At 48.2% G+C, this 23,760-nt stretch overlaps 1 long non-coding RNA gene across 1 annotated transcript; it reads right to left on the bottom strand.

Moving 5' to 3' along the window:
* Positions 1-1,490: 1,490 nt before the first annotated feature.
* On the bottom strand, positions 1,491-22,250 carry LOC129708299 (uncharacterized). The gene is made up of 2 exons (XR_008725319.1): positions 21,528-22,250; positions 1,491-1,758 (listed from the first exon to the last, which is right to left on the bottom strand). It is a non-coding gene; the product is annotated as an uncharacterized LOC129708299 (long non-coding RNA).
* Positions 22,251-23,760: the final 1,510 nt, after the last annotated feature.

Below are 23,760 nucleotides of genomic sequence, written 5' to 3' on the forward strand. Positions count from 1 at the left end.
ACGTTTTGTGTCGATCTCTAATCTATCTTTGCTCCTCTGGCAGGGATGGGTGCAGGAGCGGGGGGGTGGGGGGCCGAGCCTGAGGACTGCCCGTCACGTCAAGGCCTTTGATCCAGATCCCTTGGCATGTCACCCTGAGGGAAATCTGTTATTATAGTCCAGCCTTAAAAAGCATTCCTTTTGCTTAAGAAGCACGAGCTTTGCCAAAGCAAACTCCAACTGTGGAGTAATTCTACCCGCAGTTATGTCTTCAACACCAAGAAACGCAACAAAAATACATCAAGAAATTCCACAAAGCGAATAGATGGAAGGATTTCAGATGATGGAATTTTGTGCACAACTTTTTGGACAGCGGTAGAGTAGCTACCATTTTGATTGCTACTGGTGTCAGGGGTTATGGGGAGAAGGCAGGAGAATGGGGTTAGGAGGGGGAGAGAGATAGATCAGCCATGATTGAATGGCGGAGTAGACTTGATGGGCCGAGTGGCCTAATTCTTAGTTTGGTTTAATTTAGCGATATACAAGTCAAGTCAAGTTTATTTGTCACATACACATACGAGATGTGCAATGAAATGAAAAGTGGCAATGCTCGCGGACTTTGTGCAAAAAGACAAACAAACAACCAAACAAACTATAAACACAATCATAAACACACAATATGCAATACAATACAATGCAATACAATACAATACAATACAATTTATTTGTCACTTGAACCTCATAGAGGCTCAAATGAAATTTTGTTTCTGCGGTCATACACACAAGGAAAAGACCCAAGACACAACACATTTTACACAGGCAAAAAACGTATCTCTCCCCTGCACTCCCCTCTCCCCCCCGATGTCAGAGTCAAAGCCCCCGGCGGGCGATGGTAATTGTCCCGCGGCCATTAACGTCGCGCCGGGTGATGCAAGGCCACGCTCCGGGTCTTGGTGTTGGAGCCCCCGGCGGGCGCTAGCAAAGTCCCGCAGCCATTCCAAGCCGCGCGGGGCGGTGATGTAAGGCCCCGCTCCAGGTAATCTTCGACCCCGCAACTCGGGCGGGAGAAGTCGCCGCTGCGGAAGTCCCGAAAAGCGGTCTCCCTGCAGGGACCCGCGGGCTCCCGGTGTTCCTGTCTGCCAGACCTGCAGTTGCCTTACAGTGAATGCAGCACCAGAGACCCGGGTTCCATCCCGACCACGGGTGCTGTCTGTACGGAGTTTGTACGTTCTCCCCGTGACCTGCGTGGGTTTTCCCCGAGATCTTCGGTTTCCTCCCACACTCCAAAGACTTGAAGGTTTGTAGGTCGTGAAAGTGGGACAGGCTCATAATCCTGCTCCTATCACTTGTGACCTTGTGACCTTGTCACCTTATGACCCTTGACATCTTGACACAGTCCGAGACTTGCCCGCTCGCGGGAACGACCCCTGAAAAGGTGTCCCGGCCTGGTCCTCTCCACAGAAGACATATCCTGCAGGCTGCCGCATAAGAAATTCCACAACACAAACTGACTGATATCCTGCCCAGTGACGTGAGAAGCAGATGAATTTATTATTGGTCTCATTTGCTTTCGGGAATTCTTATTCTGGGCTTTTTTGGCAAATCGTAAAATGGCGGCATTTCAATGTTCTTAATTGGTTTTGAGGTCCCCTGAATATTTGCACTGAAGGCGCGGTGGGGAGCCAACTTCTTCCTTTCTTTGCCAAAGTTAGTCCAGCTTAAATTTGGCCCAGTTTTCCTTCTCATTGGCAGATATGTGCAGGCATCTTGGAGAAACGCCTGCAGAAAATGGATCGGGAAAAATTCAACGATTTTACCTTCAAAGGAAAACTACAAAATAATAATTTAATTCTAAATCAGACTATTTAGATCATAAGACATTGTTGCAGAATGAGGCCATTCAGCCCATCGAGTTCCCTCTGCTATTTGATCATGCATGATCTATCATGATATCAAGAGTAGAGTTGCTGCCTTACAGCGAATGCAGCGCCGGAGACCTGTGTTCGATCCCGACTACGGGTGCTGTCTGTACGGAGTTTGTGCGTTCTCCCCGTGACCCGCGGGCGTTTTCTCCGGGTGCTCTGTTTTCCTCCCACACTCCAAAGACGTGCAGGTTTTGAAGGTTAATTGGCTTTGGTAAAATTGTAAATTGTCCCTGGTGTGCGTGGGATAGTGTTAGTGTGCGGGGATCGCTGGGCGGCGCCTACTCAGTGGGCCGAAGGGCCTGTTTCCGCGCTGTTTCTCTAGAGGCTAAAGTAAAGTCTAAAGTCCATACCCGCCTCTCTGGCGCTGTGAGACAACAGGTCTACCCGCTGCGCCACTGTGCTGCCCTGAAGAGCAATACTGCACCTGTGGTTTGCTTTACCAATTCCATACAAGCATTCACTAGGTTGACCCACATTAGAGGCATAGAGTGATACAGTGTAGAAACAGGCCCTTCGGCCCAACTTTAACCCACTCCGGCCAACATGTCCCATCTACACTAGTCCCACCTGCCTGCGCTTGGTCCATATCCCTCCAAACCTGTCCTTTCCGTGTACCTGTCTAACTGTTTCTTAAACGTTGGGATAGTCCCAGCCTCAACTACCTCCTCTGGCAGCTTGTTCCATACACCCACCACCCTCTGTGTAAAAAAGTTGCCCCTCAGATTCCTATTGAGTCTTTTCCCCTTCACCTCGAACTTATGTCCACTGGTCCTCGATTCCCCTACTCTGGGCAAGAGACTCTGTGCATCTACCCGATCTATTCCTCGCATGATTTTGTACACCTCAATAAGATCCCCCCTCATCCTCCTGCACTCCAAGGAATAGAGACCCAGCCTACTCAACCTCTCCCTATAGTGCACACCCTCTAGTCCTGGCAACATCCTCGTAAATCCTCTCTGAACCGTTTCAAGCTTGACAACATCTTTCCTGTTTAGCAGTAAAAATAACTTCATCCCTGAAAGGATTTGAGAACCTAAGTCACCCGTTAGTGACTAGTACAGTTGGCCAATAAATGAGTGGATTAGTGCGAGTAACTTGGGATTCCCTCTCTGCTCACATATGTGAAGAGAAAGGATAGCATTCCTTCAAGATCATATGTCAGCAGGCAGCGAGAGAGAGAGAGAGAGAGATAACCAGAGTGGGTACAGGTTAGTGGACAGACCATAGCCCAGGCCATCATGCAAACCGGCCCCTTTATCCAGATTCTGTACACTGTGGGCGGCTCCATTGTATCGTGTATTGTCTATTGACTGGATAGCACGCAACAAGGGGTAAGCCATTTGGAACGGAGACGAGGAAACACTTTTTTCACACAGAGAGTTGTGAGTCTGTGGAATTCTCTGCCTCAGAGGGCAGTGGAGGGCGGTTCTCTGGATACTTTCAAGAGAGAGCTAGATAGGGCTCTTAAAGATAGCGGAGTCAGGGGATATGGGGAGAAGGCAGGAACGGGGTACTGATTGTGGATGATCAGCTATGATCGCATTGAATGGCCGTGCTAGCACGAAGGGCCGAATGGCCTACTCCTGCACCTATTGTCTATTGTCTATTGTCTATTGCAACAAAATGGAGAACATGGATACAAGTTAAAGACACATGGATACAAGTTAAAGCCCTCCACCGAAAACGGTGTCTGAGACGGGCTGTGAAGATCATCAAAGACCCCTCACACCCCAACCATGGACTGTTTGCCCTCCTCCCATCAGGGAGGCGGTACAGGAGCCTCATGTCTCGTACTAGTAGAATGAGGAACAGCTTCTACAACAACACCATCACATTGCTGAACTCGGAATCCCAACGATAGATTTCTCTGGTCCCTCCGTCCCCTTTGTTTGATTATTCTGTATCTTCTCTCTTTCTATTTTTTTTCCTTATGTACAACTACTACGGACTTGACGCAAAACTGCATTTCGTTGTACTCATACTTGTATTTGTGCGATGACATTAAAGTTGAATTGAATTGAATTGAATTAAAGACACAAAGTGCTGGACTAATCTGAACTGATGTCCTCCCTCATCCTTCTAAACTCCAGCGAGTACAGGCCCAGTGCTGTCAAACGCTCATCATATGTCAACCCACTCATTCCTGGGATCGTACTTGTAAACTTCCTCTTGACCCTCTCCACTAACAGCATAACAATGAAAATGAACACTTCCAAAAGCAAAGACAAACACAGAGTGCTGGAATAACTCAGCGGGTCAGGCAGCTTCTGTGGAGAACATGGATAGGTGACGTTTCACAGAGTGCTGGAGTAACTCAGTGCGTCAGGCAGCTTCTGTGGAGAACATGGATAAAGATAGAGAGATAGCGAACATAGATAAACAACCATCCCTTTTCTCCACAGATGCTGCCTGAGCCACTGAGTTACTCCAGCACTCTGTGAAACGTCACCTATCCATGTACTCCACAGATGCTGCCTGAGCCGCTGAGTTACTCCAGCACTATGTGAAACGTCACCTATCCATGTTCTCCACAGATGCTGCCTGACCCACTGAGTTACTCCAGCACTATGTGAAACGCCACCTATCCATGTTCTCCACAGATGCTGCCTGACCCGCTGAGTTACTCCAGCACTCTGTGAAACCAGTTAAACCCATGCTGAATTATGAGCTCAGATGAGAAATTTTCTAACGGCCATGAAATGGATGTTCAGGCTTCAGTTTTCCTGGATTAATGGAGGAAAAGGTAAACACTAATTTGGAATTCAAAGCAGAACAATTGTTGACCTAACATTGTGAAAGTGTGCCCTTGTTTTAGAAGTGACCTATCTGTGGGCTATCAATGGAGTGTGACAATTCACAAAAACACAAGAACGGAAGATTGTGCTTTTGTGAGCAAAGACTTTACTCTCCACTGTCAATAAGGCAGTCAATAATATCTTCCCAGCTTGCTGTGAAAAAGACCAGTGCAATATACAATCAGTCAATCAACTCTTTCAAGTGAAAGACACAAAGACACAAAGTGCTGGACTAATCTGAACTGAAGTCCCCCCTCATCTTTCTAAACTCCAGTGAGTACAGGCCCAGTGCCGTCAAACACTCATCATATGTTAACCCACGCATTCCTGGGAACGTTCTCGTAAACCTCCTCTGGACCCTCTCCACTAACACCACAACAATGAACGTGAACACTTCCAAAAGCTGAGATAAACGCAGAGTGCTGGAGTAACTCAGCGGGTCAGGCAACATCTGTGGAGAGGTTACACTGAAGATGGACACAAAATGCACTAAATGGAGACACTGAGACGACACACAAAGTCCAGAGCCACCACATCCTTCCTCCAACAGGCCGACCAAAACGTTGCTGTTCTCTTCCCCCAGGCTCCTGAATATATCTTAGCCAAACTCAGAGGCCAACTTGCTAATTTTGTGGGTACGCAATGGTAGGGTTGGCAACTGTCCCGTATTAGCTGAATTGGTTTGTCCCGTACGGGACCGCCCTTGTCCGGTATTTGACTGCTGATACTCAGGTCGAGGGGACTGTCGGGTCTGAGCGCCGCGCCCGGCCCCGCCTCACCCGTCCCGACGTAGTGCAGCCCATGGAGTGCAGCAGCAGCAGTGCCTCACCCGTGGCCTCATCAGTCGGCAGCCCGGCCAGCTGACCGACCTTCGGACCTTCGTTTACCGCTGACACCACCACCACCACCCCGCATCGGTTCATGAGTTGGACTTTGCGAGCGGCCCCGGGCCAAAACTCCTCAGCTGGCCCGCCGGCTGGGCTTTGTGTGCAGTCCAGCACCCGGGCCAACTCATTCACCCAGCCACGGCCGAGTCGGTCAACGTATTGCCGTCGGGAATTTGTCCAGTATTTTGACCTTTTGTCCCTTATTCAGTTGACAACCCTACGTAGGGGCCTTGTAGTTCCTGATGGAGTAACTTAAGCCTGAATTATAAATCGCTATCAATCCCCTCCTTGGTCTCCTTGGATTGGATTTTTTTTTTTTAAAGTATATTTAAATGTTTGTTTTAATATCTCTCGGTGTGTCTTGTGTGAGAGGGGTAAGGGGGGAACCGCTTTTGGTCGCCTCCCCCACGGAGAGGCGACTTTTTCCATGTCGCCTCTCTCGCGGCCTAACAACAAGGATTGGTGCAGCCTTTCCCGGTGTCGGGCCCGGAGCTTCAGCAGCGGGCGCAGCGTGAACTTTTCATCGCGGAGCGGGCGAGACCTCGCCGGGGGTCGCCAGAAGGGAGCGCAGCCTGAAGCTGCGGTCTGCGGGGCTTCCAGCTGGCATGGCGTCCGGAGCCTGGGATCCCTCGTTGGGGACCCCGGAGGAGAAGAGCTCCGACCGCCGGACTACATCATCCTGAAGCCGCGGTCTCCGGTAGGGAAGCACGGATTCGGGACTTACCTTCCAGACGAGAGCACCTGTACATCTGGCCGCCCACAGCGGTGACTGCGGAGGTTTGTGGTCCCGACCACACGGGATCAATGGAGGAGTACTGACTGAAATTTGTGCCTTCCACCGCAGTGATGAATGCTGTGGTGGATGTTTGTGTTAAATTGTTATTGTGTATTGTGTGTTCTTTTTTAGTGTACCACTGCTGGCAAATTCATTTCACTGCACTTCACTGTGTATGTGATGAATAAATCTGACTATTGTCTATTACTTGAAGCTATTTGTGACCAATGTTGAAACAAAGAACTGCACTTGCTGGTTTGTACCAAAGATATCCCCAATCCATGTCTGACCCGTTTATCCATTGACCTCTCACTGATTCCACGCATACCCCAACCAGCCAGTCCATGAACAACTCTGACCAACTTCTACAGATGCGCCATAGAACCAGAGGGCACCTTTATAAAGGACGTCATAAGGTCATAAGGTCATTAGTGGTAGGAGTAGATTTAGTCCATTCGGCCCATGCAAGTCCACTCCGTCATTCAGTCATGGCTGATCTACCTCTCCCTCCTAACCCCATTCTCCTGCCTTCTCCCCATAACCTCTGACACCCGGACTAATCAAGAATCTATCTATCTCTGCCTTAAAAATATCCAGTGACTTTGCCTCCACAGCCGTCTGTGGCAAATAATTCCACAGATTCACCACCCTCTGACTAAAGAAATTCCTCCTCATCTTCACAGAGGAACGACCTTTAATTCTGAGGCTGTGACCTCTGGTCCTAGACTCTCCCACTAGTGGAAACATCCTCTCCACATCCACTCTATCCAGGCCTTTCACTATTCCGTACATTTCAATGAGGACCTCGCTCATCCTTCTAAACTTCAGCGAGTACAGGCCCAGTGCCGTCAAACGCTCATCATGGGTTAACCCACTCATTCCTGGGACCGTTTTTGTAAACCTCCTCTGGGCCCTCTCCGGAGCCGGCACATCCTTCCTCAGATATGGAGCCCTCATTTGCTCACAACATTCCAAATGCAGCCTGACCTGTGCCTTATAGAGCCTCAGCATTACATCCCTGAGATGACGAGGAATTTCTTTAGTCCAGCTGTTAGTGACATTTTTTACAGCAGAGATCGATAGATTCTTGATTAGTACGGGTGTCAGGGGTTATGGAGAGAAGGCAGGAGAATGGGGTTAGGAGAGATGGATCAGCCATGATTAAATGGCGGAGTAGACTTGATGGGCCGAATGGCCTAATTCTGCTCCAAGAACTTATGAACCTATGATCTTGGTGCATGAGCAATTGTGAGTTATAATATTAAATATTACAGCAGTGTGTAACAGCAGCTGGCAAGGAAAATGTTTTTGTTTTAAGTTTATTATTGTCATGTGTACTGAGGTACAGTGGAAAGCCAGGAGTCAATATCACCAGCACCTTGTGCTGAACCAACCCATATTGAAGCATTGGCCAAGAACATACACCAACGTGGTCTCCTCCCTCAGAAGGTTCAGGAAGTTCGGCATGTCCCCTACAACTCTCACCAACTTCTACAGATGCACCATGGATAGCATTTTATCGGGATGCATCACAGCACGGTTTGGGAACAGCTCCATCCAAGACCGCAAGAAATTGCAGAGAATTGTGGACGCAGCCCAGACCATCGCACAAACCAACCTCCCTTCCATTGACTCCATCTACACCTCACGCTGCCTCGGCAAGGCCAGCAGCATCATCAAGGACCAGTCTCACCCCGGCCACTCCCTCTTCTCCCCTCTCCCATCAGGCAAGAGGTACAGAAGTGTGAAAACGCACACCTCCAGATTCAGGGACAGTTTCTTCCCAGCTGTTATCAGACAACTGGATCATCCTCTCACCAACTAGAGAGCAGTCCTGAGCTACCATCTACCTCGTCTGAAGAAGGGTTTCGGCCTGAAACGTTGCCTATTTACTTCGCTCCATAGATGCTGCCGAACCCGCTGAATTTCTCCAGCAGTTTTGTCTACCTACCATCAACCTCATTTGAGCCCCTTGGACTTTACCTTGCACTGAACGTTATTCCCTTCATCACGTTTCTGTACACTGTGGACGGCTCGATTGTAATCATGTATTGTCTTTCCACTGACTGGATAGCACGTAACAAAAGCTTTTCACTATACCTCAGTACACGTGACAATAAACTAAACTCAACTCAAATAGCTGAATAGAATTTTATAGTCACAGGCTGATGCAGTATGGAAACATCCAACTTGCCCACACCGGCCAACAATGTCCCAGCTACACCTGCCTGCGTTTGGCCCATATCCGTCTAAACCTGTCCTATCCATGCGCCTATCAAACTGTTTCTTCCCAGCTGTTATCAGACAACTGAATCATCCTCTCACCAACTAGAGAGCAGTCCTGAGCTACCATCTACCTCGTCTGAAGAAGGGTTTCGGCCTGAAACGTTGCGGAGCTGGCCGAGTCCGGAGCGGGTTGAGCGGTGGTGGAGCGCTGCTGCTGCTGCGGCCCGACCTCCGGAGATTCGGAGGCTGCAACTGCGGGTCTGGCGGACGGCGGCACCGGGAGCCCGCGGGCCCCTGGAGGGAGACCGCTTTTCAGGGCTCTCGCAACGGCGACTTCTCCCGCCCGAGTTGCGGGGTCGAAGAGCTCCTGGAGCGGGGCCTGACATCACCGCCCCGTGCGGCTTGGAATGGCTGCGGGACTCTGCGAGCGCACGCCGGGGGCTCTAACACCAAGACCCGGTGTGCGACCTTGCATCACCCGGCGTGGCTTTAATGGCCGCGGGACAATCGCCATCGCCAGCCGGGGGCTTTGACTTTGACTCTGACATCGGGGGGGGGGGGGGGAGAGTGCAGTGGAGAGATACGTTTTTTTGGCCTTCCATCACAGCGATGTGATGGATGTTTATGTAAATTATGTTGTGTCTTGAGTCTATTTGTTTGTAATGTATGGCTGCAGAAACGGCATTTCGTTTGGACCTCAAGGGGTCCAAATGACAATTAAATTGAATCTTGAATCTTGAATCTTGAATCTTAAACGTTGGGATAGTCCCAGCCTCAACTACCTCCTCTGGCAGCTCGTTCCACACACCCACCACCCTCTGTGTGAAAATGTTACGGCTCAGATTCCTGTTAAATCTTTTCCCCTTCACCTTAAACTTATGTCCTCTGGTCCTCGATTCCCCTACTCTGGGCAAGAGACTCTGTGCGTCTACCTGATCTATTCCTCTCATGATTTTGTACACCTCTATAAGATCACCGCTCATCCTCCTGTGCTCCAAGGAATAGAGACCCAGCCTGCTCAACCTCTCCCTATACATAGCTCAGATCCTTGAGTTCTGGCAACATAGTTGTAAATCGAAGATAGACACGAAATGCTGGAGTAACTCAGCGAGGCCCTTCTTCCTCAAACTCGAAACGCCTCCTCCCCGGAGATGCTGCCTTTCCCGCTGAGTTACCCCAGCTTTGGTGCCTATCTTCAGTTTAAACCAACATCTGCAGTTCCTTCCCAGACATAGACAATAGACAATAGGTGCAGGAGTAGGCCATTTGGTCCTTCGAGCCAGCACCACCATTCAATGTGATTATGGCTGATCATCCACAATCAGTACCCCGTTTCTGCCTTCTCCCCATATTCCCTGACTCCACTCATTTTAAGAGCCCTATCTAGCTCTCTCTTGAAAGCATCCAGAGAACCTGCCTCCACCGCCCTCTGGGGCAGAGAATTCCGCAGACTCTGTGAGAAAAGGTTTTTCCTCGTCTCCGTTCTAAATGGCTTACTCCTTATTCTTAAACTGTGGCCCCTGGTTCTGGACTCCCCCAACATCGGGAACATGTTTCCTGCCTCTAGCGTTTCCAAACCCTTAACAATCTTATATGTTTCAATGAGATCTCCTCTCATCCTTCTAAACTCCAGAGTGTACAAGCCCAGCCGCTCCATTCTCTCAGCATATGACAGTCCCGCCGTCCCGGGAATTAACCTCGTAAACCTACGCTGCACTCCCTCAATAGCAAGAATGTCCTTCCTCAAATTAAGGGACCAAAACTGCACACAATACTCCAGGTGTGGTCTCACTAGGGCTCTGTACAACTCAGTAGAGCTCTGTACAGTGGCGGTAAGTCCTTGCAAACCTACGCTGCACACCCTCAATAACATAGTTGCAAATGTGTTTTTACAGAAGAATGAGGACTGAAGATCAACTGGGCTCGGAGATGCAAGGAGCGATTCAGCGGCTGGGAGAAAGCGGAGTCTCGGTGTGTTTGAAAGCGGAGCCTCGGCGAGTTTGAGCGAGCATTGGTTGGGTTTCTACAAGTTCCCCCTCCGGGCGACAAGCTCGACAACAAAGGGCCGATGTTATTGTTCGGTAATGAGGGGCTTGCAGCTGAAAGGGAGAGCAGCAACAAGGAGATGTTTCATTAGCTGCCAGTAAGGCTCAGAGCGACGTGTTAAGTGAAGCCAACAGCGACCCAGAACCATGCTCGTAAGCCTGCCTTCAAAGAGAGAATCACACACGGCCTCTGGCATTTCACGTGCAAGATGTCACCCACATATTCATCGAGTAGGAAGTAACTGCAGGTGCTGGTTTAAACTGAAGATGGGCACAGTGCTGGAGTAACTCAGCAGGTCAGGCAGCATCTGTGGAGAACATGGATAGGTGACGTTTCACAGAGTGCTGGAGTAACTCAACGGGCCAGGCAGTGTCTCTGAAAAGAAGGAATAGGTGATGTTTCAAGTCGAGAGCCTTCTTCAGACTGAAAGTCACGGGAAAGAGAAACGAGAGATATATAGATGGTGATGTAGAGAGATATAGAACAAATGAATGAAAGATATGCAAAAAGTAACGTTGATAAAGGAAACAGGCCATTGTCAGCTGTGGCCCAGGTGAGAACGAGTTGTCTGTACCTTTGTCTGGTGGTGGGTGCCAAGATCTTTTGTTTCCTCCCACACTCCACAGGTTTGTAGGTTAATTGGCTTGTGTTTGTACACTTGGTGCAAATGTGAATGGTCCCTAGTCTGTGTAGGATAGTGTTAATGTGCGGGGATCGCTGGTCAGAGCGGACTCCGAGCTGGATCTCAAAACTAAACTAAACTAAACTAAATGTCTACGCCTCCCTCTCCCCTGACTCTCAGTGTGAAGAAGGGTCTCCCACAACGAAACGTCACCCATTTCTTTTCTCCACAGATGCTGCCTGACCCGCTGAGTTACTCCAGCATTCTGTGAAACGTCACCTATCCATGTTCTCCACAGATGCTGCCTGACCCGCTGAGTTACTCCAGCACTCTGTGAAACGTCACCTATCCATGTTCTCCACAGATGCTGCCTGACCCGCTGAGTTACTCCAGGATTTTGTGCCTCACACGTTTATTGCTGTAGTTTGAATCTTGTCAGAAATGTCACAAAGTGCCTTTAATAAAAATGCAATTTAGAATCATCGTCATCGGCGGTTCAATGGCACCTCATTGTCACTTGTACCTAGATACAGTGACACTTCATTTATGGATACAAGACTCATAGGGTTATAGGTAAACTCGTTAGGTTAGTTGTCGTGGTATTAATGTAAAATGTAAAATTGCCTCTAGTGTGCGTAGAATTGTGTTAATGTGTTAATAGGGGACTCAAAGTACTAAATGTGTAGGGAAGGGCGGCAGATGCTGGTTTAAACCGAAGATTGACACAAAATGCTGGAGTAACTCAGCGGGACAGTCAGCATCTCTGGGGAGAAGGAATGGGTGACGTTTCGGGTCGTGAAGGGCCTCGACTCGAAACATCACCCATCCCTTCTCTCCAGTCGATGCTGCCTGTCCCGCTGAGTTACTCCAGCTTTGTGTTTCTAGATTCAAGATACATTTATTCGTCACATGTGCCAGATGGCACAGTGAAATGAAATTCCCGTACAGCCATACAAAAAAATTGTGACACAACACACTATCCATCTTTGACATAAAACCTCCCCACACAGCAGGGAAATCAAAGTTTCCCACTGTGTGCCAGAATCACCAAGGACCCTCTTCCTCCCTGGCCCCCATGGTCAGGGCCTCCCCAAGCCCTCCGCAGTTCAGGAAGCAGGTACAGGAGGGACCTGAAGACTGTAACGTCCAGGTTCAGGACCAACGCCGGGATTCTTCCCCGACGTCGGGGCTGCGGGAACACAACAAAGAAACTGTCCCTGAATCTGGAGGTGTGCGTTACTACACTTCTGTACTTTTTTGCCCGATATTTGGGGGAGAAGAGATAGTGGCCGGGGTGCGACTGGTCCTTGATGATGCTGCTGGCCTTGCCGATGTTTACAGCATGAGGTGTAGATGGGGTGCATCAAGTAAGAGGGAGGTTGGTTTGTGTGCGATGGTCTGTGCTTCTGACTCCACAATTGGCTGCAATTTCTTGCTGTCTTGGATGAACTTGTCCCAAGAATATCTGGAAAAATGCTTTCACAAAAACAGTTGGGCACAAAGGCCGTGCTGAGAGACAGTTCTCTGCCGAAGGTCGACACTTCTGGAGGTTGTGCTGGCGGATGCTGTTCAAATGGACTGTAGGTGACTTGTTTTGAAGAAAGGTCCTTCAGAACATGCCAGCCCGGAAATCGAACGGGACAGGTAACCTCTGAAAGAAGTAAAGGAACTATTGATGTTTCACAAATACAGAATAATCCTTTTGCTCAAATTACTAGAGGAAGTTTCGCATCAGCACCAATTTATATGAGTTGGTGCAGTTTAGTTTACTTTAGAGATACAGTGTGGAAACAAGCCTTTTGGCCCACCTCGCCCCTGCCGTCCAGCGATCACCCTCCACACTAGTTCTCTGGTGGTATCTGCACAAGTCATAGGGGCAGTCCCATTCGGCCCATCGAGGGGAGGTGGCTCTAGAAATAGTGGACGCATTGGTGATCATTTTCCAATGTTCAATAGATTCAGGATCAGTTCCTGTGGATTGGAGGATAGCTAATGCTATCCCACTTTCCAAGAAAGGAACAAGAGAGAAAACGGGGAATTACAGACCAGTTAGCCTGACATTGGTGGTGGGAAAATATCCATTAACTTGGATAGACACAAAAAGCTCCCACAACGAAACGTCACCCATTTCTTTTCTCCACAGATGCTGCCTGACCCGCTGAGTTACTCCAGCATTCTGTGAAACGTCACCTATCCATGTTCTCCAGACTCATTGACCTGGCCTCCACAGCCGTCTGCGACAATGAATTACACATATTCACCACCCTCTGACTAAAGAAATTCCTCCTCGTCTCCTTCCGAGAGGAACGTCCTTTTAATTCTGAGGCTGTGGCCCTCTGGTCCTGGACTCTCCCACTAGTGGAAACATCCTGTCCACATCCACTCTATCCAAGCCTTTCACTGTTCAAGAAGTATCAATGAGGTACCCCCTCATCCTTTAAAAGATAAGGTCACGTGTTTTGCATGAAGAAAGCACTGAATTTCCCATCATCGAACAGTACTAAACTCTTTTCAGATGTCCAATATCCTGCACGGTAGAGAGCATGCTGACTGGTCGCATCGTGGTCTGGTTCAGCAACTTGAACATCGAAGAGCGAAAAAGACTACAAAATGTTGTGACCGCTGCCCAGTCCATCTCCGGCTCTCACCTCCCCACCATCGAAGGGATCTATCGCAGTCGCTGCCTCAAAAAGGCTGCCAGCATCATCAAGGACCCACACCATCCTGGCCACACACTCATCTCCCCGCTGCCATCAGGAAGAAGGTACAGGAGCCTGAAGACTGTAACGTCCAGGTTCAGGAACAGCTTCTTCCCCACAGCCATCAGGCTATTAAACACAACAAATAAGCTCTGAGCTCTGAACTGCAAAATACTATATTATTATTTGTTATTTGCACTATATTTGTTATTTATTTAAATTCCTTTTTTTTTCCCCGTTATATACAATGTTTACATATTAACTTATTCTGTTGTGCTGCATCAAGTAAGAATTTCATTGTCCCATCCGGGACACACGACACTCTTGACTCTTGACTCAATTAAATGTATATGTTACAAAATCCTACAGCCTTATTCCGACCACTTCTCACCTCGAAAGCCCAGGAACAATGGAGATCACAAAAACAGTTATCATGTAGGAAAGAACTGCAGACGCTGGATGAAATCGAAGGTCGACACAAAATGCTGGAGTAACTCTGCGGGACAGGGTGCATCTCCCGGTCCCGTTCCTTCTCTCTGGAGATGCTGCCGGTCCCGCTGAGTTACTCCAGCATTTTGTGCCTGCAAAAAGTTATCGGACAGATTGGGTGGCACGGTGGCGCAGCGGTAGAGTTGCTGCCTCACAGCGCCCGAGGCCCTGGTTCGATCCCGACCACGGGTGCTGTCTGCATGGAGTTTGCACGTTCTCCCCCGTGAGAGTCGTGGATTTTCTCCGAGAATTTCACCCAGGTTTGCAGGTTGATTGGCATGGTATATAGGTAAGAATTGGCCCTTGTGTGTGTGGGATAATGTTAATGTGCAGGGATCGCTGGTCGGTGCGGACTCGGTGGGCCGAAGGGCCTGCTTCTGTGCTGTATCTCTAAACTAAAAAAACCTCCAGATTCAGGGACAGTTTCTTCCCAGCTGTTATCAGGCAACTGAACCATCCTATCACCAACTAGAGAGCGGTCCTGAGCTACCATCTACCTCATTGGAGAACCCTCGGACTATCTTTAATCGGACTTTACCTTGCACTAAACGTTATATAATTTATCCTGTATCTGTACACTGTGGACGGCTCGATTGTAATCATTTATTGCCTGGATTGTTACCATTTGTAATGATTTGTAATTTGTAATGAATGAATAAATAAGTTTATTGGCCAAGTATTCACATACAAGGAATATGCCTTGGTGCTCCGCCCACAAATGACAACATGACATACAATGACAGTTAGGAATGACACATAAAACACTAAACATTAATAAGAAACATTATCGATTAAACATGTGAATTAAATAAAATACCAGAGCAAAAGGATGCTACAGATTTTTGGTTATTGAGTAGAGCTTCTCCTCGTGGAAAAAGGCTGTTTTTATGTCTGGCTGCGGCAGCTTTGACAGTCCGGAGTCGCCTTCAAGAGGAAAGTGATTCAAACAGTAATCATCTGTAGACGACTCAATTGTAATCAAGTATAGTCTTTCCGTTGACTGGAAAACACATGACATAAAAGCTTTTCACTGGGGTCGGGTACTTTTCGGTGCCGCCGTTTCAGCGCCTCCATTTTGGCGCCGCACATAGTTAATGCTTATCACCGAAACTGTGGTGCCGAAACGACTGTTGCATTTCTGACATTTGCTTGGTGCGGTGAGCGAGGTCAGTCAGTTTCGAAGAGTTTTGAGGGAAGCCTGCAGTTTGGGAAAAGTTGTCGGTCTCTGTTGTTTTCCCAGTGCTGGAGCAGGGAGGCTTGTCTGTAGAATGGGAGTGAAAGCTTCCTATCGTTTTTATATACACACACTGTGTATAAAAGCGATACCTGTTTACCTTGCTTTAAGTTTCGAGCAAGATACTGTTCTTTTTGGAGTAAATATATTAAAATGGCAAAAGATCGGCGCCTCCAAAACGGACAATAAGCTAAACTAACCTAATGTAATGGACACTGCCCAGTCCATCACAGGTACTGACCTCCCCACCATCGAAAGGATCTACAGAATTCGCTGCCTCAAAAAGGCAGCCAGCATCATCAGAGACCCACACCACCCTGGCCATGCTCTCATCTCACCCCTGCCATCAGGAAGAAGGTAAAGGAGCCTGAAAGCTTTTATTATCTAAATGGTGGCCAATTGGGAAAGGGGGAGATGCAGCGAGACCTGGGTGTCATGGTACACCAGTCATTGAAAGTAGGCATGCAGGTGCAGCAGGCAGTAAAGAAAGCGAATGGTATGTTAGCTTTCATAGCAAAAGGATTTGAGTATAGGAGCAGGGAGGTTCTACTGCAGTTGTACAGGGTCTTGGTGAGACCACATCTGGAGTATTGCGTGCAGTTTTGGTCTCCAAATCTGAGGAAGGACATTATTGCCATAGAGGGAGTGCAGAGAAGGTTCACCAGACTGATTCCTGGGATGTCAGGACTGTGTTATGAAGAAAGACTGGATAGACTTGGTTTATACTCTCTAGAATTTAGGAGATTGAGAGGGGATCTTATAGAAACTTACAAAATTCTTAAGGGGTTGGACAGGCTAGATGCAGGAAGATTGTTCCCGATGTTAGGGAAGTCCAGGACAAGGGGTCACAGCTTAAGCATAAGGGGGAAATCCTTTAAAACTGAGATGAGAAGAACTTTTTTCACACAGAGAGTGGTGAATCTCTGGAACTCTCTGCCACAGAGGGTAGTTGAGGCCAGTTCATTGGCTATATTTAAGAGGGAGTTAGATGTGGCCCTTGTGGCTAAGGGGATCAGGGGGTATGGAGGGAAGGCAGGAACAGGATACTGAGTTGGATGATCAGCCATGATCATATTGAATGGCGGTGCAGGCTCGAAGGTCCGAATGGCCTACTCCTGCACCTATTTTCTATGTTTCTATGTTAATGTTCTATGACTTTGACTCTGACATCGGGGGGGGGAGAGTGCAGTGGCGAGATACGTTTATTTGACCTCCATCACAGTTATGTGATGGATGTTTATGTTAAATGTAATTATGTTGTGTCTGGGGTCTATTTGTGTGTTATGTATGGCTGCAGAAACGGCATTTCGTTTGGACCTCCAGGGGTCCAAATGACAAATAAATTGATTCTGATTCTGATTCTGATTCTGATTAATGTCCAGGTTCAGGAACAGCTCCTTCCCTGCAGTCATCAGGCTATTAAACCTCCAAATAAGCTCTGAACTTTGAACTGTCTTCAGTCTTTGGTTTTTGTTTTGCACTCTATAGTTTTTTTTATAATTTATCGAATGTCTTTTTGTTGTTTATTGTGGCCTCTGCTAAGTGTGTGTACAGGCCTGTTGTGCTGCTGCCAGTAAGAATTTCAGTGAAAAAATGTAATTAAGTGCCCCCCCCCCCCCCCCCCCCCCCCCCCTCCCTCTTTACAGAAGCCAAATAACCAACAAGCCTGCAGGTCTTTGAGAGTAAAGCCCATGTCCCACTTTCCCGAGTTACTCACGAACTCTCCCGAGTTTTCCCCTTGATCCGAACTCGGAGAATTACTGTAATAGCCATTCGTGGGTACTTGGGGCTATTTTTTTTAACTCGTGAACATTTTCAACATGTTGAAAAAAACATCCCAACTTACCTGATGCCCCGAGTTCCTACGGCTGGCATTATGAGCAGCTACGAAACATCTACGGACTCCTACGGGCTTCTACGAGCTCGCTACCGACATTCCCCAACATTCCCCGAGTTCGAATCTCGGGAGAGTTCGTGAGTAACTCAGGAAAGTGGAACAGGGCCTTCAGGAGTCAAGAGTGTTTTATTGCCATATGTCCCGGATGGGACAATGAAATGCTTGCTTTCTGCAGCACAACAGAATAAGTACATATGTAAACATTGTATATAACAAAGTTCAATAAATAACAAATATAGTGCAATAATAATATAGTCTTTTGCAGTTCAGAGTTCAGAGATCATTCCCGGAGAAAACGAGCTGGGCTTGTACACTCTTGAGTTTAGAAGGATGAGAGGATATCTCATTGAAACATATAATGATTGTTAAGGGCTTGGACACGCTAGAGGCAGGAAACATGTTCCCGATGTCAGGGGAGTCCAGAATCAGGGGCCACAGTTTAAGAATAAAGGGTAAGCCATTTAGAACGGTGATGAGGAAACCCTTTTTCACACAGAGAGTGGTGGGTCTGTGGAATTCTCCGCCTCAGAGGGCGGTGGAGGCAGGTTCTCTGGATGCGTTCAAGAGAGAGCTAGATAGGGCTCTTAAAAATAGCGGAGTTAGGGAATATGGGGAGAAGGCAGGAACGGGGTACTGATTGTGGATGATCAGCCATGATCACATTGAATGGCGGTGCTGGCTCGAAGGGCCAAATGGTCTCCTCCTGCACCTATTGTCTATTGTCTATTGTCTATTGTCTATTGTTTATAAAACCCATGCAGTTCATGGGGAGAAGGTACAAACTCCGTTCGGGCAGCACCCCGAGGTCAGGGTGGAACCCGGGTCTCTGGCGTGTGAAGCGGCAACTCTACTGCTGCACCACCCGTGATTCCAGAGATCAAAGATCATCTGGGTAGCTTAATATCACTTTTATCTCAATGCACTCAAGTGAAAGGCAGGTGTCCAAGTGTAACATATCTATCCCAGCTTAGTGACTGTTTTTTAATGGGACAATTAAGCTCAGTGCGGCCACTGATATTCTGAGCAGGTATAGTATTTCTTGTAACATGTGGTAATATGTTACCCAAGCCTTTTAACTCTCAAAAGCTGGAGTAACTCAGCGGGGCAGACAGCATCCCTAGAGAGAGGTCTCGACTGAAGAAGGGTCTCGACCCGAAACGTCTCTCCAGAGATGCTGCCTGTCCCGTTGAGCGAGTCCAGCACTTTGTGTCTACCTTCGGTTTAAACCAACATCTGCAGTTCCTTCCTCCACCTGTTATCTCTCATCCTCGTTGTTCAGTTTAGCTTCAGTTTAGGTCACTTGCACAAAGCTTTTGTTGCGTGCTATCCAGTCAGCGGAAAGACACGACGTGATTACAATCATTAGGTGATTTCATGATTGGCAAACAGTGATTTTTAAATCGCGTAAACAGTGCTGAGCGTACGTCTTTAAGCGTAGTTCAATATGTGGCAAGGCAGGGTGGCACGGTGGCGCAGCGGTAGAGTTGCTGCCTCACAGCTCCAGAGACCCGGGTTCGATCCCTACTACGGGCGCTGTCTGTACGGAGTTTTGCCTTCTCCCCGTAACATGCGTGGGTTTTCTCCGGGTGCTCCGGTTTCCTCCCACACTTCAAAGACGTACGGGTTTGTAGTTTAAATGGCTTCTGTAAAAATTGTACATTGTCCCTAGTGTGTGTGTGTAGTGTGTAGGATGGTGTAAGTGTATTGTAGGTCGCTGGTCAGCACAGACTGTTTAAATGGCTTTGCAGTTAAATGACAGTTTAAATGGCTTTGGTATAAAATTGTAAATTGTCCCTAGTATGTGTGAAGGATAGTGTTATTGCGCGTGGATCGCTGGTCGGCGCGGACCCGGTGGGCCGAAGAGCCTGCTTCCGCGCTGTATCTCTAAACTAAACTAAACTAAGGTAAACTAAAGGGCTTGGACACGCTAGAGGCAGGAAACACGTTCCCGATGTTGGGGGAGTCCAGAACCAGGGGCCACAGTTAAAAAACGGAGACAACGAAATACCTTTTTCGCACAGAGAGTGGTAAGTCTGTGGAATTCTCTGCCTCAGAGGGCGGTGGAGGCCGGTTCTCTGGATACTTCCAAGAGAGAGCTAGATAGGGCTCTGAAAGATAGCGGAGTCAGGGGATATGGAGAGAAGGTAGGAACGGGGTACTGATTGGGGATGAACCATTATCACATTGAATGGCAGTGCTGGCTCGAAGGGCTGAATGGCCTCCTCCTGCACCTATTGTCTATTGTTTATTGTCTAAACTAAACTGCATGGTGGAAGGGGTTAAAATTTCCAACCACTGCTGAAGTGCTGGCGGTGAGAATGATCTCGGCTTGAAAGACAGGGTTAAAACCAGCCCTGCAGCCTTGAAACAAAATATCTTGGAATCTGCAGGACATTTATTTTGACCAGATGGAATATAGACAGTGTGACCCGCAAATCCCCTCCCTGTGACCCTGCCAGTGACCCGGGTTCCTTCTCGACCACGGACGCTGTCTGTACGGAGTTTGCACGTTCTCCCCGTGACCTGCGTGGCTTTTCTCCGTGATCTCGGGTTTCCTCCCACACTCCAAAGACGGATTATTGTAGGTTAATTGGCTTCGGTATAATTGTAAATTGCCCCTCGTGTGTGTGTGTGTGTGTGTGTGGGGTAGTGTTAGTGTTAGGGTAGGGGGTCGCTGGTCGGCGCATACTCTGTGCGCCGAAGGGCCTGTTTCCGCGCTGTATCTCTAAACTAGACTTGAAGCTATAGGGAGAAGTTGAGCAGGATGGGACTCTATTCCTTTTTTATTTATTAGAAGTAGTGTACATTACAATGATATAAGCCAAAAATAACATGATACATTTTCTGTAACAGTTGATATTTTAAACTTTAAAAAGAAGAAAAGTAAAGAGAGTTAGATGGAATAGTGAGTGCGTGAAAGAGAGACCCTTAGAAACGTAAATCTCCAATACTTTACAAATACTTTATTCCAAAAACAAAATCAACATAACAAAGTAGTAAAGCATTCATATCAAAAGATGCCTGTATCAGCAGTTTACAAACAAGACAAAAATTCAAATTCAAATCCCGCCATCCTTGCCTATAATACATTCGAGTTCCCGTGGACACCGCGTGTTCCCTCTCCAGGGACACGGGGGCACGGACGTAACCCCGGAAAAGGGGCGGGCAGCCAACCCCTGTGCGGCCATCAACTGCCCGCTGCCTGGACCCGCGAATGGCCAGTTTGGCCAGGCCGGGACTCTATTCCTTGGCAGCACAGGAGATTGAGGGGTGATCTTATGGAGGTGTACAAAATCACGAGGGAATTACATCGGGTAGACGCACAGAGCCTCTAGCCCAGCGAAGGAGAATCGAGAACCAGAGGACATAGGTTTAAGGGGAAAAGATTTAATAGGAATCTGAGCGGTAACATTTTTCACACAGAGGGTGGTGGGTGTATGGAACCAAGCTGCCGGATGAGGTAGTTGAGGCTGGGACTATCCCAACATTTAAGAAACAGTTAGACAGGTACATGGATAGGACAGGTTTAGAGGGATATGGGCCAAATGCAGGCATGTGGGACTAATGTAGCTGGGACATGTTGGTCGGTGTGGGCAAGTTGGGCCGAAGGGCCTGTTTCCACTCTGTATCACTCTATGATTCCAAAGGTTTCCATGCTGTATCTCCGAAACTAAACTACATGTTTAGGGGCCATTTTCTTCTTAACTAATGATATATTTCTACATATGTCATCCCAATAATTTTTTTTTGATTATAAAAATGTAATCTTTACCAGCCTTTACCAAATTGCCCGTCCTTTGTGGAAATCTGTCTTCCGTTTAGTTTAGGATACAGCGCGGCAACAGGCCCTTCGGCCCACAGAGTCCGTGCCGACCAGCGATCCCCGCACGCTAGCACTACCTTACACACTGGAGAAAATGTACAATTTTACCGAAGGCAATTACCCTACAAACCTGTACGTCTTTGGGGTGTGGGAGGAGACCAGGGGCGCCCGCAGAAAACGCACGTAGGTCACGGGGAGAAAGTACAGACGGCACCCGTAGTCGGGATGGAACCCGGGTCTCTGGCGCTGTGAGGCAGCAACTCTACCGCTGCGCCACCGTGCCGTCTTCCAGTCTCCTGCTCTCTCGTTCTGCTGATTTATCCGTCAGCACCTCAAAGATACAATCACGACTCAGGTTGCTAAAAGGTGTGGACATATGACAGGTGAAACCTAATGCAGAGCTGCTTGGCTCAGTTTATTATCGTCACGCCTACAGACATACAGCGACAGGCTTTGTTTCGAGTGCTATCTAGAGTCTTAGAGACACACAGAGTGCAGACGGACCCTTTCAGCATCAGTCATCCATGCCGACCAACATGCCCCGTCTAAATTAATCTCACCTGCCCGCATTTGGCCCATATCCCTCAGACCCTTTTCTCTCCAAATGTCTTTTAAATGGTCTGAAGAAGGGTCTCGACCCGAAACGTCACCCATTCCTTCTCTCCAGAGATGCTGCCTGTCCCGCTGAGTTACTCCAGCATTTTGTGTCCCTTTTAAATCTCTTTTAAGTCTCTTTTCTCACAGAGAGTTGTGAGTGTGGAATTCTCTGCCTCAGAGGGCGGTGGAGACCAGTTCTCTGGATACTTTCTTGAGAGAGCTAGATAGGGCTCTTAAAGATAGCGGAGTCAGGGGATATGGGGAGAAGGCAGGAACGGGGTACTGGTTAGGGATGAACAGCCATGATCACATTGAATGGCGGTGCTGGTTCGAAGGGCCGAATGGCCTACTCCTGCACCTAGTGTCTATTGTAAATGTTGTTTAGTTTAATTTATTTTGTTTAATTTAGAGATACAGCGTGGAAACAGGCCCTTCAGCCCACTGGGTCCATGCCGACCAGCGATCCCAGCACAATAACACTATCCTACACACACCAGGGATAATCTTTACTATTTACCAAGCCAGTTAACCTACAAACCTGTACGTCTTTGGAGTGTGGGAGGAAACCGGAGATCTGGGAGAAAACCCACGCAGGTCACGGGGAGAACGTACAAACTCCGTAGTCGGGATGGAACTCGGGTCTCCGGCGCTGCATTCGCTGTAAGGCAGCAACTCAACGCTGCGCCATAGATATCCTCTCATCCTTCTAAACTCCAGAGTGTACAAGCCCAGCCATTCCATTCTCTCAGCATATGACAGTCCCGCCATCCCGGGAATTAACCTTGTAAACCTACGCTGCACTCCCTCAATAGCAAGAATGTCCTTCCTCAAATTACGGGATCAAAATGCACACAATACTCCATGTGTGGTCTCACTAGGGCTCTGTACAACTCAGTAAGAACTTTTTTCACACAGAGAGTGGTGAATCTCTGGAACTCTCTGCCACAGAGGGTAGTTGAGGCCAGTTCATTGGCTATATTTAAGAGGGAGTTAGATGTGGCCCTTGTGGCTAAAGGGATCAGGGGGTATGGAGAGAAGGCAGGTACGGGATACTGAGTTGGATGATCAGCCATAATCATATTGAATGGCGGTGCAGGCTCGAAGGGCCGAATGGCCTACTCCTGCACCTAATTTCTATGTTTCTATGTTTCTAGTAGGGCTCTGTACAGTGGTGGTAAGTCCCGCGGCCGAATCCAAGCTCCGCGAATGGGCATATAAAGGGCGTTGACACCTTGCCAGGTCCCCCTTTGTTCCCCCCCACCCCACGCTCTATCTCTAAACTAAACTAAACAGGTGGCTGTGGTGGGATGAATGTGTGTGGACTCGAGATTCGAAACCCTGAGTAAGTCTCTGAACCCCGAACACTCACTAATGTGTCTCTGAACCTAACCACTCCACTCAAGAAAGAGTTAGCTCTTAGGGCTAACGGAATCAGGGGATATGTGGAGAAGGCAGGAACGGGGTACTGATTGTGGATGATCACCCATGATCACATTGAATGGCGATGCTAGCTCGAAGGGCCAAATGGCCTACTCCTGCACCTATTGTCTATTGTCTATTGAATGGCGATGCTGGCTCGAAGAGTCGAATGGCCTACCCTCCACCTATTGTCTATTGTCTATTGAATGGTGGTGCTGGCTCGAAGGGCCGAATGACCTACCCCTGCACCTATTTTTTTCTATGTCTTTCCTATGCGTCTATGTTTATTGAGAATCTGTCAGCCGTCGAGCTGTTGTGTGAATTCTTTCGCATTTGCTGGAGCATGC

Source organism: Leucoraja erinacea, chromosome 2 (genome assembly GCF_028641065.1).
Source record: "Leucoraja erinacea ecotype New England chromosome 2, Leri_hhj_1, whole genome shotgun sequence".
In the NCBI taxonomy this organism is placed as follows: Eukaryota; Metazoa; Chordata; class Chondrichthyes; order Rajiformes; family Rajidae; genus Leucoraja; species Leucoraja erinaceus.